The sequence below is a fragment of the Ammospiza caudacuta genome, chromosome 5, assembly GCF_027887145.1.
Source record: "Ammospiza caudacuta isolate bAmmCau1 chromosome 5, bAmmCau1.pri, whole genome shotgun sequence".
In the NCBI taxonomy this organism is placed as follows: Eukaryota; Metazoa; Chordata; class Aves; order Passeriformes; family Passerellidae; genus Ammospiza; species Ammospiza caudacuta.
The window spans coordinates 13,767,089-13,779,715 of NC_080597.1; the positions used below are offsets into that span (position 1 = coordinate 13,767,089).

Here is a 12,627-nt window from a genome sequence, read left to right on the forward strand (position 1 = left end):
GCTCAGCAATAACAAAACCATCTCTGTATTATCAACCCTGTGTTCAGCAGAAATCCAAATCCCAGCCCCATACCAGCCACTGTGAAGAAAATTAATCCTCTCCTAGCCAAATCCAGCACAGTCATTTAGAATACCCCAGAGGAGGGTAACAGAACTTGTGTTCATTTACCAAAACAAATGTGTCTTCCAGAGAAAGAGGTCTCCTTATATCCAAAAGGAATAACCACATCCAAGAGCCTTCAGCAGAACTGCAAGCTTCAAGCAATCCACAGCCTCAAAAGCAGTGAGAGGCCATTGGCCACTGCACCAGAAATTTTGCCTGTGGCCAAGGGCATACTCACAGGAATGAGGATACAGCAACATGGTTAGGAGACTGTCCTAATTCCCACTTGCTTGGTGAGCAGCTTTCTTTTACAGGAGAGACTAAATGTCTGTGAGGCTTGTGTTGTCTTGGTGGCAGTGAGGATTAAAAGACAAGGACAGATTACGAATGGTGATACTGACTCTGTCAGCAAAAGACTGATGTTTGAACATGTAAGACATGCATGTGTGTATTACAATAAAAGCATTCATTTATAGAAGTTATCCATCCTATCTGACCTATCCCTGAAGAACAATAACTCTTAAAACTCCAGCAATGTGGAATATTGCCCTGAGAAACCTGATATGTCACCATGTTCTCGCTCTCCCACATCAAAGCTGCAGTTTCTGTATTTGATTCCTGTTATTGATTTAGATTTTTAAACTCTTGAAATATCCTTTCTTCAGGCCAATACCAACCCTAATGGACTTCTTCTGCTCTGAGAAGAGACTGGAAACTGAAAGGTGCAAGTTAGTATCTAAACTTTTATTATATCAGAGATGTAGATAGTCAACATGTCTGTGAAATGCTAGAGATTCAAATAACAGCAAGTAGTCAGGCCAGGGGAAGCTCAGCCACTCTGGGTATTATGAAGGAAAATCCTAAGACTGGAATATAATTGGAACAGTCATTTTCTGAACAGTAAAATGATTTGATTGAGGTGGCATCCTTTCCTGCCCTTTCTTGGAACACATTCAATCATATTAGTGGGGGGGTTTATGCCTAAATGGGATGGGTTTGAGTTGTAAAATGTGATTATTCACACTGCAATAATAATGTGAGGCATATAACACTGTTTAGTCCTTAAAGCTGATCAGCTTATCACTGTCCAACACAAAGGACTCAGAAATCAGATATCTGAACAAGCTGAATGTGTTAAAGCAGTGATGCTTTAAGTAAGGGATGCTATGGGAACAGGAGGGTCTTGACCAGTCTTTGCAAACATTAGATGTAGTCATGGTTTTAGTAAAGTACATCAGGCAGGAAAACCAGTGTTCCTTGCTCCTTTGTTTCCCTGTTTTCATCTGCTTCTCCTTTCCTAGGAGAGCTGCATCTTCTGCTCCAGTGTCTATTGGACTGCATTCTCCCTCCATCTCATCTTCTACCCCATCCCTCCCCTTCCTTTTCCCCTGGCTGCCACTTCTGTTCCCTTCCCATAGTGGTTTCAGGGCTCCTGCTGTGATTTGAGGGCCCCTCAAATGCCACATAGGTGGGTATTTACACTGCTTTTGAAAAAATGTTGGTTTTTTTCAGTTTCCCCCACAGGGACAAGAGTGAAGGCAGGAAGCAGCAGGGAGAGCAGCAGAGCACTCACATGGTGGACCCCAAAGTCTCAATCTAGAATAGGCTATTATTTTTATATAAAATAAAGCTTGTTAGGTCAACATTGCTTTTAATGATAGAATGAAAACTAAGTTAAGAATCTGGTGGATTCACATATTTTTCCTTGTTTTCCCTACTCCTGTTCTACTGGCAGTCTCCACCCATCCTCATTGCTTCTACTCATGTATTTAACTCAGTGGCAAAGATCAATGAAATCTCCATCAGCTGAAAAAATCACAGATAGGAGTGTTCAGCAGCAAAGTTCCAATCACCATCTGAATATTAACTAATGTCACACTGAAGGTATGAATATTTCAGGTTTAGCAGATTATAAGTGTCCTGAACTAGTTTTCAGGAAGTTCCAAAGGAAACAATACATATGCTCTGTACTAGAAAAGTTTAAAGTAAAGAACAAGGGGAAAAAAAAAAAAAAAACCAAAAGGAAAAAGCAGCCTTGTTTTTTCTATTGCCTCAAAGTGGATCAATCAGACAGCAATCCCTAGAAAAATGAAAACATGTACAGTATAGCTTAGAGTGGGAGAGATAATAAACTGCTATGGGCGCTAAAGAGCTGCAAAAGAAAAAAAAATATCTGGGTTATATCCTTAAAAATATCTCCTACATTCTTTTCCTGGAGAGCAAAGTAATTTTCTTAGGTGTGTATGATTCTGACTACTAATCAGAAAATGACTGAACTCTGGACAACAGCCTAATTTTTGTTCTGCTTCATTTTGTTCTCCTTTCCTGTCCAAGGTAACAGAGAACACAACTGGTGTCATTAGAATCTGTGTTTTTACAAATTATGTAAAAATATAATTTGTAAAATTATGTTTTTGTAAAATTAATGTATTTCTGCTGTTATGAGTGAGAATTTAAACCAGCACTTTCAAATGTGCATGGGCCAAGCACAAATGCTACAATTTACAGGACAAATACTGTCTTTTCAGTGCATGAAAAGGGTAAGCAGTTTTTGAAATTTGGATACATTTTAAGTGCACTTCAGACATCCTAAGCTGAAGGTGTATCAAATTTTCCCACCACTTAAAAAAAATCATATAAATTATCACACCAATATGCAAATCTTGTAGTTTTGATTAAGACAATGGAAGGCTGGAGTTTTTTGAGATATTGTCTTCTCTTGAAAGTATATAATAAAGGAGACCAAGATTCAGTTTCATCTGATATTTTTTTTGCATATTCACATTTTGGAGCATTTAATGAAGATCTTATAAAGTTTTGGTGATCTGTGGTGGATTTTTTGGGTTATTTGTTTGTTTGGGATTTTTGGGTTTTTTGTTGTTTGTTCTTTGGTGTTTTCTCGATTGGTTGGTTTGGTTTTTGGTTGTTTGTTTTGGGTTTTGGTTTTTTGAGAAGAGATGAAGTGTCCAAATGCTCACAATTAGACGGCTGCACTCATTTAATCATATATACATACATATATACATACACATTTTCTTACTGACTGCTCAAAACATTGTTCTCTGAAAGTGCAGGTGTTGATTAGATCAGACAAATGTTCTGGTGGTGGGCAACCTAGGTGGAGAGTCTTGGTCTTTTAGCAGCTGGATTTGTTTTCTCATCCAAAATCAAATTAATTTTAAAAATTCTGATGAGGATCAAACCCCAGTGTATAACCAGGAGTTTGGTGGGAGGTGGCAGGTTTACATTTACAAGTTTGCATTGCCTGCTGCCATACCAGATAAACTGGCTGTGCTGCATTGCAGGAGTTAACCAGCCAGTGCCCCACAGATTTGATAGCAGAAACCTGCCTTTCACATCTAGGTTGTAATTTGATTTTGACCTATATTGATTATAAAAGCTAGTCTCTGTAGAAGGTGTTGATGATATCAATTATCAGTAGATAGGATTTCATATCACCAAGAAATAGCTACAGTTATTAACGATTTATCTTCCACCATGATGCATCAAGCAGAGAGGCCAAGTAGCCACCATGTGAAGGAGTAGAAAATTCCATTTGTCACTAGATGTAGATTCCCCCATTCAAAAGGAAAACATAGTATGAGTAGTAGATTTTTGTCTCCTTTCTACACAACAATCTATTAAAGTAGTTCTTAGGTGGTTTGTTTTTTTTTTTTTTTTTTTTTATCTCATGTATTTCTGGAGGCAGTTCTGCTGTGTTTCCAGCATTGGACAAGACTTCTCAGTATCAGAACTGCAGCTCCTCAGTGAAACATCAAATGTGATAAGAAAGTCTAGAAGAATTCAAAGTGAATGCAAATCTACTGGAAATAATCAGAACCTCAGAAGAGAGACCCAACATCACTAAAAGCAATGGGAAAGGTTTTACAAGTTACAGAGTGATAGTAGCCTACTAATTCCACTGCTGGGATTATGCCCTGGACATAAATTGCTTGGGGAATAAAAAAAGGCTTTGACTACATTCTGTAGGGGGATAGAATATAAGAAAATAAAGATAGTGTAGAAAGTAATCTTACCCCTAAAGAGTTGCAGCTGGGGCAATTATCAAAGATTAGGAACAGGCCACAGCTGTAAGCAATGAGAAGAAGAGTGCTATAAAAGAGTGGGGTGGCTGGTTGAGATGGGAATGGGAGTCAGTGGTTGCTTTGTGAATAAGAAAGAGGCAGAGTCCTGAGGAGGTGCCCATGAGAAACACTGAGAAGGTATGGAACTTTTACTATAAGGAGACAACAGTATGGAGCCCCTGCAGTAAGATGACAATATTCTGTATATTGAGATTAATTATTCCTTGGTAAAAGCTTCATGGAAATGAATGGCCTTACTGTTAGTTAACCTCTATTGCTCTGTTGGCATTTCTATAACAGGCTATGTGCTGGGAGAGCCATCTCCCATTACCTTTGCTGCCTTTTCCTTCAGAGATCAGAGAGACGTGGCCCAGTGCTCAGTCCTCAGCATCGGTGTTATTTTCCAGAGTTTGTGATGATTTTTTCACTACCATTACACATTCCCACTGTGTAGCAGGAATTGCTGATAATTATCCTCTTCATTAATGTGGCTATTAGAGAGAAACTTCTAAACTTGGCCAACTGCTTAATCTGTACATTTCATTCTTATGTACTTGTGTAGTCTTTCTGTTGACTGCACTGCAGGGCTTCAGCCATAGCAGACCCCAGGCTCCTCTCTTAGCAAGCATAGCCTGTAAAAAAATCAGTTTAAATGCCTTGAAATGTTAAATTTGAGTTGCACTTATTTACCAGTTGCAACACTGCCAGTATTGAACTGTATTTGAAATGCTTTTCCACAGCAATGGCCTGCAGAGTGAAAGGTGAAATAGAAACCTCAGTTCTCTCACCAGCAAAATACGCTCAGAGCTTGTGTGGTTACATGTTCACAACTGAAGTGAAACAAAGATAAGGATCCTGCACTTGCAGCTTTCAACCTGGTGTATTTGAGCTGGCTACCATTAAATACATCGAGCTGTGTTAGAACAGCCTTTCTCTCAAGTCCTGCTGCTGTTCTGGTCCATCAGCTTATCTTTGCAATGCGCTCAAATACAGCTGCCCTTTTAAAATTTATAATTCAGACCTTTTCAGCAGGAAAGCAGCTTAAACCACCTGATTTAGCAGGTGTTTTATGCGTGTGAGCAGCATTTCCATGGGTGTGGCAGACAGGGATTAGGCACAGCTCGAGGCTTCAGATGGGAGCACTCGGCCCGTGTGGGGAGCGATGGCACGGGGCAGGAGGGGGGAGCCCTCTGGGGACAGCAGCGGTGTCCCTGAGAAGGGGTTCCCGTGTCAGAGCCAGGCATCGGAGCAGGTCCGGAGCCAGAGCCGACCCTTCCCTGGCGCGGAGCGGCTGTGTGAGCACAGCACAGCGGGGGCAGCCAGGGCCTGAGGGGCTGTCAGTGGGAACCCACGCTGTGCTATCGATCCCGGGATCCATTATCGCAGTTATCAGCGGGGTCACAGCCCGCAGGTGACCCCGGCAGTGTTCGGCGTGCCTGTGGCGGCCGCACGCTGCGTGTCGGCGAGCATTCACCCCGGAGCCGCAGCGCTGCCGAGGGATGCCCGGCATCCCCTTCGGTCTCCTTTGGATTCCGCCGGCACTCCGGGTTTCCCCGCTGCCGGGAAGGATCCGCAGAGCCCCCGGCAGCGGTGTTTAACCCGGTCCGCCGCCGGCTGTGCTGTGCGGGGCTCCTCCTGCCCCGCCATTCCCGGTTCCCGCTCTCGGGGCCGGCCCGGCGGGGGCGGCGCCGCCATTGCGCTCCCGCGCCCCCAGGGGGCGCTGCGGCGGCGGCGGGCGGGGAGGGGGCGGGGCCAAGCCCACGTCCGAGTTCCCAGGGCGACGGGGCGGTCGCGCCGTGACGTCACGGTGCTTCCCGGTGACGTCAGGCGGGCCCATGCGCCGTGGCCGCGGCGATTCTGTGTGACGTCACGAGGCCGGCCGTGACGCGCCGGCGGCGCTGAGAGCGGGCCGGGACCGCGCTCGCCGCCCGCCCCTCGCACTACGGGTCGCGGCTGGGGCCGCCCCGGTGGCGGGGACGCGGCCGCCCCCGGCCCCGCCCTCGCCCCGCCGCTCCGGCCCAAGATGGCGGCGCTGAGCAGCGGCGGCAGCGCCGAGGGGGCCTCGCTCTTCAACGGGGACATGGAGCCCGAGCCGGCCGCGCTCGGCGCCGGCTACGCGGGGGCCGGCAGCGGGGACCCGGCCATCCCGGAGGAGGTGAGGCCACGCGGCGGCCGCCCGCCGCCGGGGCTCGGGCCCGGCCGTGCCGGGGGCGGCCCGTGCCGGCGGGGGCAGGGAGCGGGGGCCGCGGCGCGGAGGGCGCGGGGCCCGGCCGGGCTGAGGGCGAGCCCCGCTTGGAGCCGCCGCGTCCCGCCAAGGTGCCGTGCGGGGTTTGGCCATCGCTTCCCCCCGATGGCTTTGAAGCACTCGAGATGCGTTTTAAAGCCGAGGCTGCGTTCGGTTCGCTCTGCGGACGTGCCTTTTGTGGAGGTTTTTTGCACAAAGCGTCTTAGGAAATGTTAATGGACAGGGCACCGTGCAGGCAGCGAGGATGTCAGGCCTCTGCTCGGTGTCTCTCTTACATACTTCCTGTGTTTTTGGGGCTTATTACTTAACTTCCCAATCCCACGGGGAGCGAGCGGCACTACCTGTTTTGCTGGGGCTGAAGTGCGAGTTGCCAACGCTTCCGAAATGTTTTCGAAAGGGTGAATAAACTGTGCGGCAACAACACAAGGTGCTTCGCAGATTCGAGCGCTGTAGGCATCCAAGGCAGACCCACCTGCCAGATGCCATGCCTCGAGTCTGTTCTGGAGGTAAATACAGATGCCACAGGCTCTGCTGTTTTGTTCTCAGCCTCACCGGCTGGAGAGTGTTTCGGCTCAGCTTTCCCTGGAGTGTCTGTGCAGTCGATGGGAAACCTCTCGTCTCCGAGCAGCCTTGGGGCCCTGCGAGGAGCCCAGCCCACCTGGGAGCCTCTCCTTTCCAGCCTCCAGCTGGGAAAATGAGCTGGCTTGGACCAGCTGTTCTCTGAGGGGTCCAGTTTGATTCCCAAATCCCCAAAGACTGGGAGGGGGATTTATTTATCCTTTTTATTTATTAATAGCGTACTGGATTATAATGGAATTAGTGGGTTGGGAAGTTTGAGAAGTGCTGGGTAGATGGCCAGAAAGAAGTAGGGAAAGAGTCTGTCCCTATGGATGTTTGCAAGATGTGAGGTTGATCCTCTCATCTTAAGGAGTTCCTGACTTGCTTGCTGAAGGTAGGCAGAATTCAGCAGTACACATCTATTTTACACCTACCCAGCATGGTGATTACACACCTTGAGTAATGCCAGTCCAGTCTGAACTTCCCTGAGTAAGGAGAAACTCTCAGCTGGTTGGGAAACCCAAGCACCTGAAGAGTGGGCTTAACAAACGCACGCTTTTAGCAGCAAAGTGAGGCTGAAAAGCTTCTGAATTTCTCAGTTATTTCTGCCATTTAAAAAAATATGGAATTAATCCAATAACTGGTTTATATTGTGGCCCTTGAAATAATAACACAATACAGCTGAGCTGCTTAAACTGAAGTATAGGAGAGGAGAGAGGGAAAAGCAGTGGCAGGAAGCAAGAATATTTTTTGAAAAACAATTTTCACACTGAAGGGATGGTTTGTGAAACTGCTAAGTCACTTGAACTTCAAAAATGTTTGAGACTGTGTCAGTCATTAGGTTTGATTCCAAAGGGTAAATTACGTAGTGTGGCTGCTCCTGCTTCCATCCTGGATGAGGCAGAGATAAGTGGTCCAGCATGAGGAGCACCTGCTGAGCAGGAGGGTTGATGGCTTGTCAGGTGTAAGTATTTAGGAAGTGTGTGGGGGACAGTCTTGTATTATTTAAAAGCAAACTTCTGCCTTGGAAATACTCAAACACATGGGTCTCAAGGCAGAGATGGTTGTAGAGTTTTTATTTTCTGATGTGGTTTTGTTCTGTAGTTAACAAGTTCTTCCTCAAGTTGCAGGTAATTACGTTTTGTTTACTGTATAAGTGCACCTATTACTTCACCTAAGCCTGTACCTTAATGAAGATCAAGCCCAAACAATTGCTGACACAGTTAAAATGGAAACTATCCTTCATTCTAAAACAAGCCAACCTAAAGTGTAAGGCAAGTTCAAAGTGCCATAAGTCAGAGAAATACTGAAGTGTGTGTAACTGACTCATGGCTGTAATGTAAGTACATGTTCTGGTGTTTTGTTTCATTGTTTCAAGACAAGGTAAACCCGGGTTTTAGAGGTAACCTTGCAGTGGAAGCCTGTCGAAGAGCATGACCGTACTTATTTAAGGCAATACCTGAAAAGGTTTCAGCTCCTACAGTCTTTAGGGAATTGCAGTCCTGGTTTCTAGAAGGCAGACCTTCAGTCCTGCACTCAGTTTCTGCTCTTAGAAGGGGAGCAGACAAGAATTTCTGACAGATGTTGAAGTATCTTGCACACCTTACTTGTGTGTTAGAGCCCTCTGGTAAAGGAGATGTTTTGTACTGAGATTGTAATCGAGTGCCCTGTGTTGGTTACAGCTACTTCACTGTCCCTTATGAATTCTCAGGGGCTGGGGCTTTGAAAAACAAATTTAAGCCATATTGTTCAACTCAGTTCTTAATCAAATAGTGAATTTTTACCTTTAAAAGTTACTTTGGTAGCCTAAGTGCTGTTACTAAAAGTCTTCTAATAATGAGCATTGCTAAATCTTTTTTCCCCTATATGGAAATTCAGAGTTGGTTAGGGTGGTTGTCCATGCAGTCATAAAAAAGATACAGGGAAGGCTACTTCTTGGAGACAGAAGGATTTGGGAAGAGTAGGGGCAAGTGCATTTGGGAGAAGTTTGTTCCTCTTCCACTCCCAGTTTGGTTGCTGGGGCTGGGAGGCCTTGAATGAGAGCTGGGATCTGCAGGCACAGAGGTTGGCTTTTCCCCAGCATGAGTTCTCAGGACAAGAGATTGTTTGGATGGAAGGTTTTCAGAGCATTACAGCACTGTTGATATAGTAAGGAGTGTGTGACAGCTGGGAGGAAAGGTTCTGCTCTTGTTGCTAGAGATTATTTACACCAATATTAAATAATTCAAATGGGATTTTCTGTACTCAGAGCTTTGTACCCTGAACTGCTCTTTGTAAGACAAAAATTACTCTGAAGGCTGTGAAGTGAGGGGCTGAGCTGCTGGATGGTTGTTTTCTAGGCAGCAATGCAGGAGTTTATCCTGCATGAATATTAGCTATAAATTTAGAAACCTTAATCCTATGAAACAGATTTAAGAGTAAAATGGAGAATGGATGAAAAGATATATAAAATGAAGATAGAATGGAAAAGATATATAAAATGAAGATAGAATCCACCTCTAACCTTACAATATGAAGTAAGTGATGGGTTCTCCTAATGTAATGTAGGTACATGAAGTAAAAGTGGGGTTGATTTTGTTGCAGTAATATTTAAGGAACCTATGGTGCTGGGTATTAGAGGATCTATTTCTCTAAAGAGTTTAATAGTAAACATGCTACTTATTTGGAAGCTTGAAACCATATGAGTGGTTTTTTACTTCATTGCTTTTGTAGTTTTGGGAATACATTTTATGTTCAATCTCAATTACGTTTCTGTGCATTAGTATTCAGTGAGTGAAGTAACTTCATAGTCTGTGAATGACACCCCATTTAATTGTGAGGACAAGTTAAAGTGGAGCTGGATGTGAAGCATCTTGTAGCTGATATTCTTTATTAGCTTTTATTAGCTATTCTTTATTCAGAAGATAAGTTAAATAGTTGTTTCTTTTACATAGCATGGGAAAGGCCATGGTTAATCCTGTCTGGCTTTGGGTCACAGCTTTGAGAAATGCATGGTCTGGCTGAGGGGAGTCTAGAGCAGAATACTAGCAGTGATAGAAAGTCTGGAAGGTCAGAGCTTTGAACAAAGGCTCAGTCAAATCTGAAGTTGTTGACAAGACATGGAAATTGTCAAATCTGATGCAAAGAAGAATGCAAATAACTTGTTTGCCAGGCTTGTGATGGTTACTGCCAGAAGTAGTGAGTTTATGTGGTAGCAGAGGAGATGGTTCCATGTTACTATGAGATGTTGTTCTTTATGGCTAGGAATAGTGAAGCATGAAAATAGACATTCTGAACTTATAAATAAGCTCATTAATGGACTGTTCATTAATAGACTGTCACCTCAACAGGCAAACATACTTCAGGAGTGATGGGGAAAGTTGTTCCAGGTATAAAAAAGACAATTATTTTGGTAACCTCTCATCTTTTTTTTCCTTAGGGTTTTTATGATTTATTTCTGGCAAGGTGGATTGAACACTAGAACACAACCTTGAAATACTTAGGTTTACTGGGGATAGTAGAGATTTCTACTTGAGGTGTTTTTCCCAAAAGGGAATAGGATTAACAGCTCTGTTCTGTGGTAGCTTGTTAGATTACACAAAACTTGCTTAATAGTGTGGTGGCTCCTTCTGGAAAGTTGTGATGTCTTGGGAAGCTTGTTTCTTATCTCTGTGGATATCCACAAACTGGTTGGGAACAAAATGTTAAGTGCTGGTTTGTATTTTTTTCGTGACTTGCAGTCTTGCTTCTTAATTCCCATTTATATTTCATTGTAGTTGTTAAAACTCAAAAGACCTCTTATTTTTAAAGCTGTTCTAATAATACCCTTCTTGACACTTGTTTAGCTACGAGTGGCAACTCTTTTGTTGCATGAAGTTAAAAATACTGTAGACCAAATGAATTTTGGGTTTTGGCTCTGTTTTTTGTTTGGTTTTTTTTTTTTTTAATGCTGATATCTTTTGATGGCAGCTATCTTTTAACATAAACTGATAAACCCCCAAGTTTTCTTAAGGCTTTAATATTCCACTTTGTAACAAATCTGTAGTTCACTTTAATTAATTGTTATATCTGTCAAAAAATTTGAATGCATCAAATATTTTGGAGGGAATTTGATTTAGAAAGAAATCTAATTTTATTTGTACTTAAAAGAGAAACAAAAGAAGGTTTTGATTGATTATGGAATTACTAATTCTCTTCCAGTCTAGCCTCCCAAGGAAGGTGTTTCAGGTTTAAGGGAGGGGGGTTTCTGAAACACAGTTTTGGCCAAGTGCAAGTTTTATTTTCAGTTTGAAGCTGGCTTCTGGAGGGTGGTGAAATGTACAATGTATCAGAAATGCCCTGTCATAACTGTAGTCCCTGTGGTGTGTGCTGCTCCCTGTCCCTGCAGTTTGAGCTCGGCCAGTCAAATGGTGCTGTGACACCAGAGCTGCAGGTTTTGCCCTTTGCTGTGCCCAGGTCACCCCTCTCAGCCAGACCTACCCCGCTGTGCCCACCTGGTGCCACACAGGTCCTGTCCTGAACTGACTCCACTCACTGGTGCTGAAGGAAATCAGCGCTGCTTTTGCTGCAGTAGTTTTCTGCAAACTCAGTGAGTGGAATCTCCTCAACATGAGGAGCACCCAGTGAGTTCTAAAATGAAGTGAGACACTAAAAGAATGTGGTTGGTGGAGTAGTGGTAGTATGGGGTGTGTGTGTCCCCTTTTCTGTTTGGTTATTATAAATAATCTTTGTCCCATAAAACTCCATTGGAGCTGAATTTTATATATTTGAATGAGAAGTTGTGCTCAGAGACTTCCATAGCTGGACTAGTCAGATTTAGGTCCTCAGACTTCATGGTCTTGAGGTCCCCCTCCCAGGCTGTAAGAACCTTCCTTGGTGTCTCTGGAGCCTTTCTGAGCCTGCCTTTTACAGAAATGGGATTGCATGCCACAGCTCTGCCAGGGTGCATGCCACAGCTGTGCCAGGGATGTGAAGGAGTCTGTGAGCTTCTTGTGTAGCACGTGTACATTTCCAGCAGCCCTGACCACGTGAGAGTTCTGGGTGCAGTATTTCGTTTGTGAGGTGTGAGATGGTTTTCATCATTTTCAACTGTTCACACATCTGTGTGTGAACACAGCTACTTTCTCACAGCTAGTGCAGGATACAGAAGTCAGCATGCAATATATGGGTTCTCTTGCTTCAGCTTTTTTATTCCACTTGCTCTTGAGCTTTTGGGGCGTACAAGGGAATCCTCCCAATCCTCCCTCCTGTGCACAGCTTCTTTCCAAGACATTGCAACATGTATTCACTCAACTGATTCTCCATTCTGTGGCCAGTGCTAAAGAGGGCTGGTTGATGCAGAATTACATGCCTTTTCTTCTCTTTTTTCTCCTGCTTAAGCTCCTTGCAGCAAGTGTTTGGTTTGTTGCACCTTTTTAGCATTTGTGAGTTTTGGAGAAGCAGCAACAATGTCTTTCTTTATTCTGTTTCTAATTACATTTTAGGAAAGTGGACTATAGCAAAAAACGGGCAAAAATCTAATTTGTAGCTCTTCTCTTTGACTGAAGGTGCTGCCAGTTCAGGCAGGAGTTTTGAGAGAGCAGTGCTGCTAGTCATCCCACCATGACACTCCCCAACCAACATGAGCATTTAAAATCAGAAAACAGAACTTCTCTTCA

The 12,627-nt window shown here is 44.2% G+C and overlaps 1 protein-coding gene across 1 annotated transcript in view; it reads left to right on the forward strand.

The window, feature by feature from the left end:
• The first annotated feature begins 4,318 nt into the window (after window positions 1-4,318).
• Window positions 4,319-12,627, forward strand: part of BRAF (B-Raf proto-oncogene, serine/threonine kinase) — a 77,111-nt gene continuing 68,802 nt past the window's right edge. Inside the window, exon 1 of the mRNA XM_058806136.1 lies at window positions 4,319-4,326. The gene's annotated coding sequence lies outside the window, so the exon portion shown is untranslated. The remainder of the gene's footprint in view (window positions 4,327-12,627) is intronic.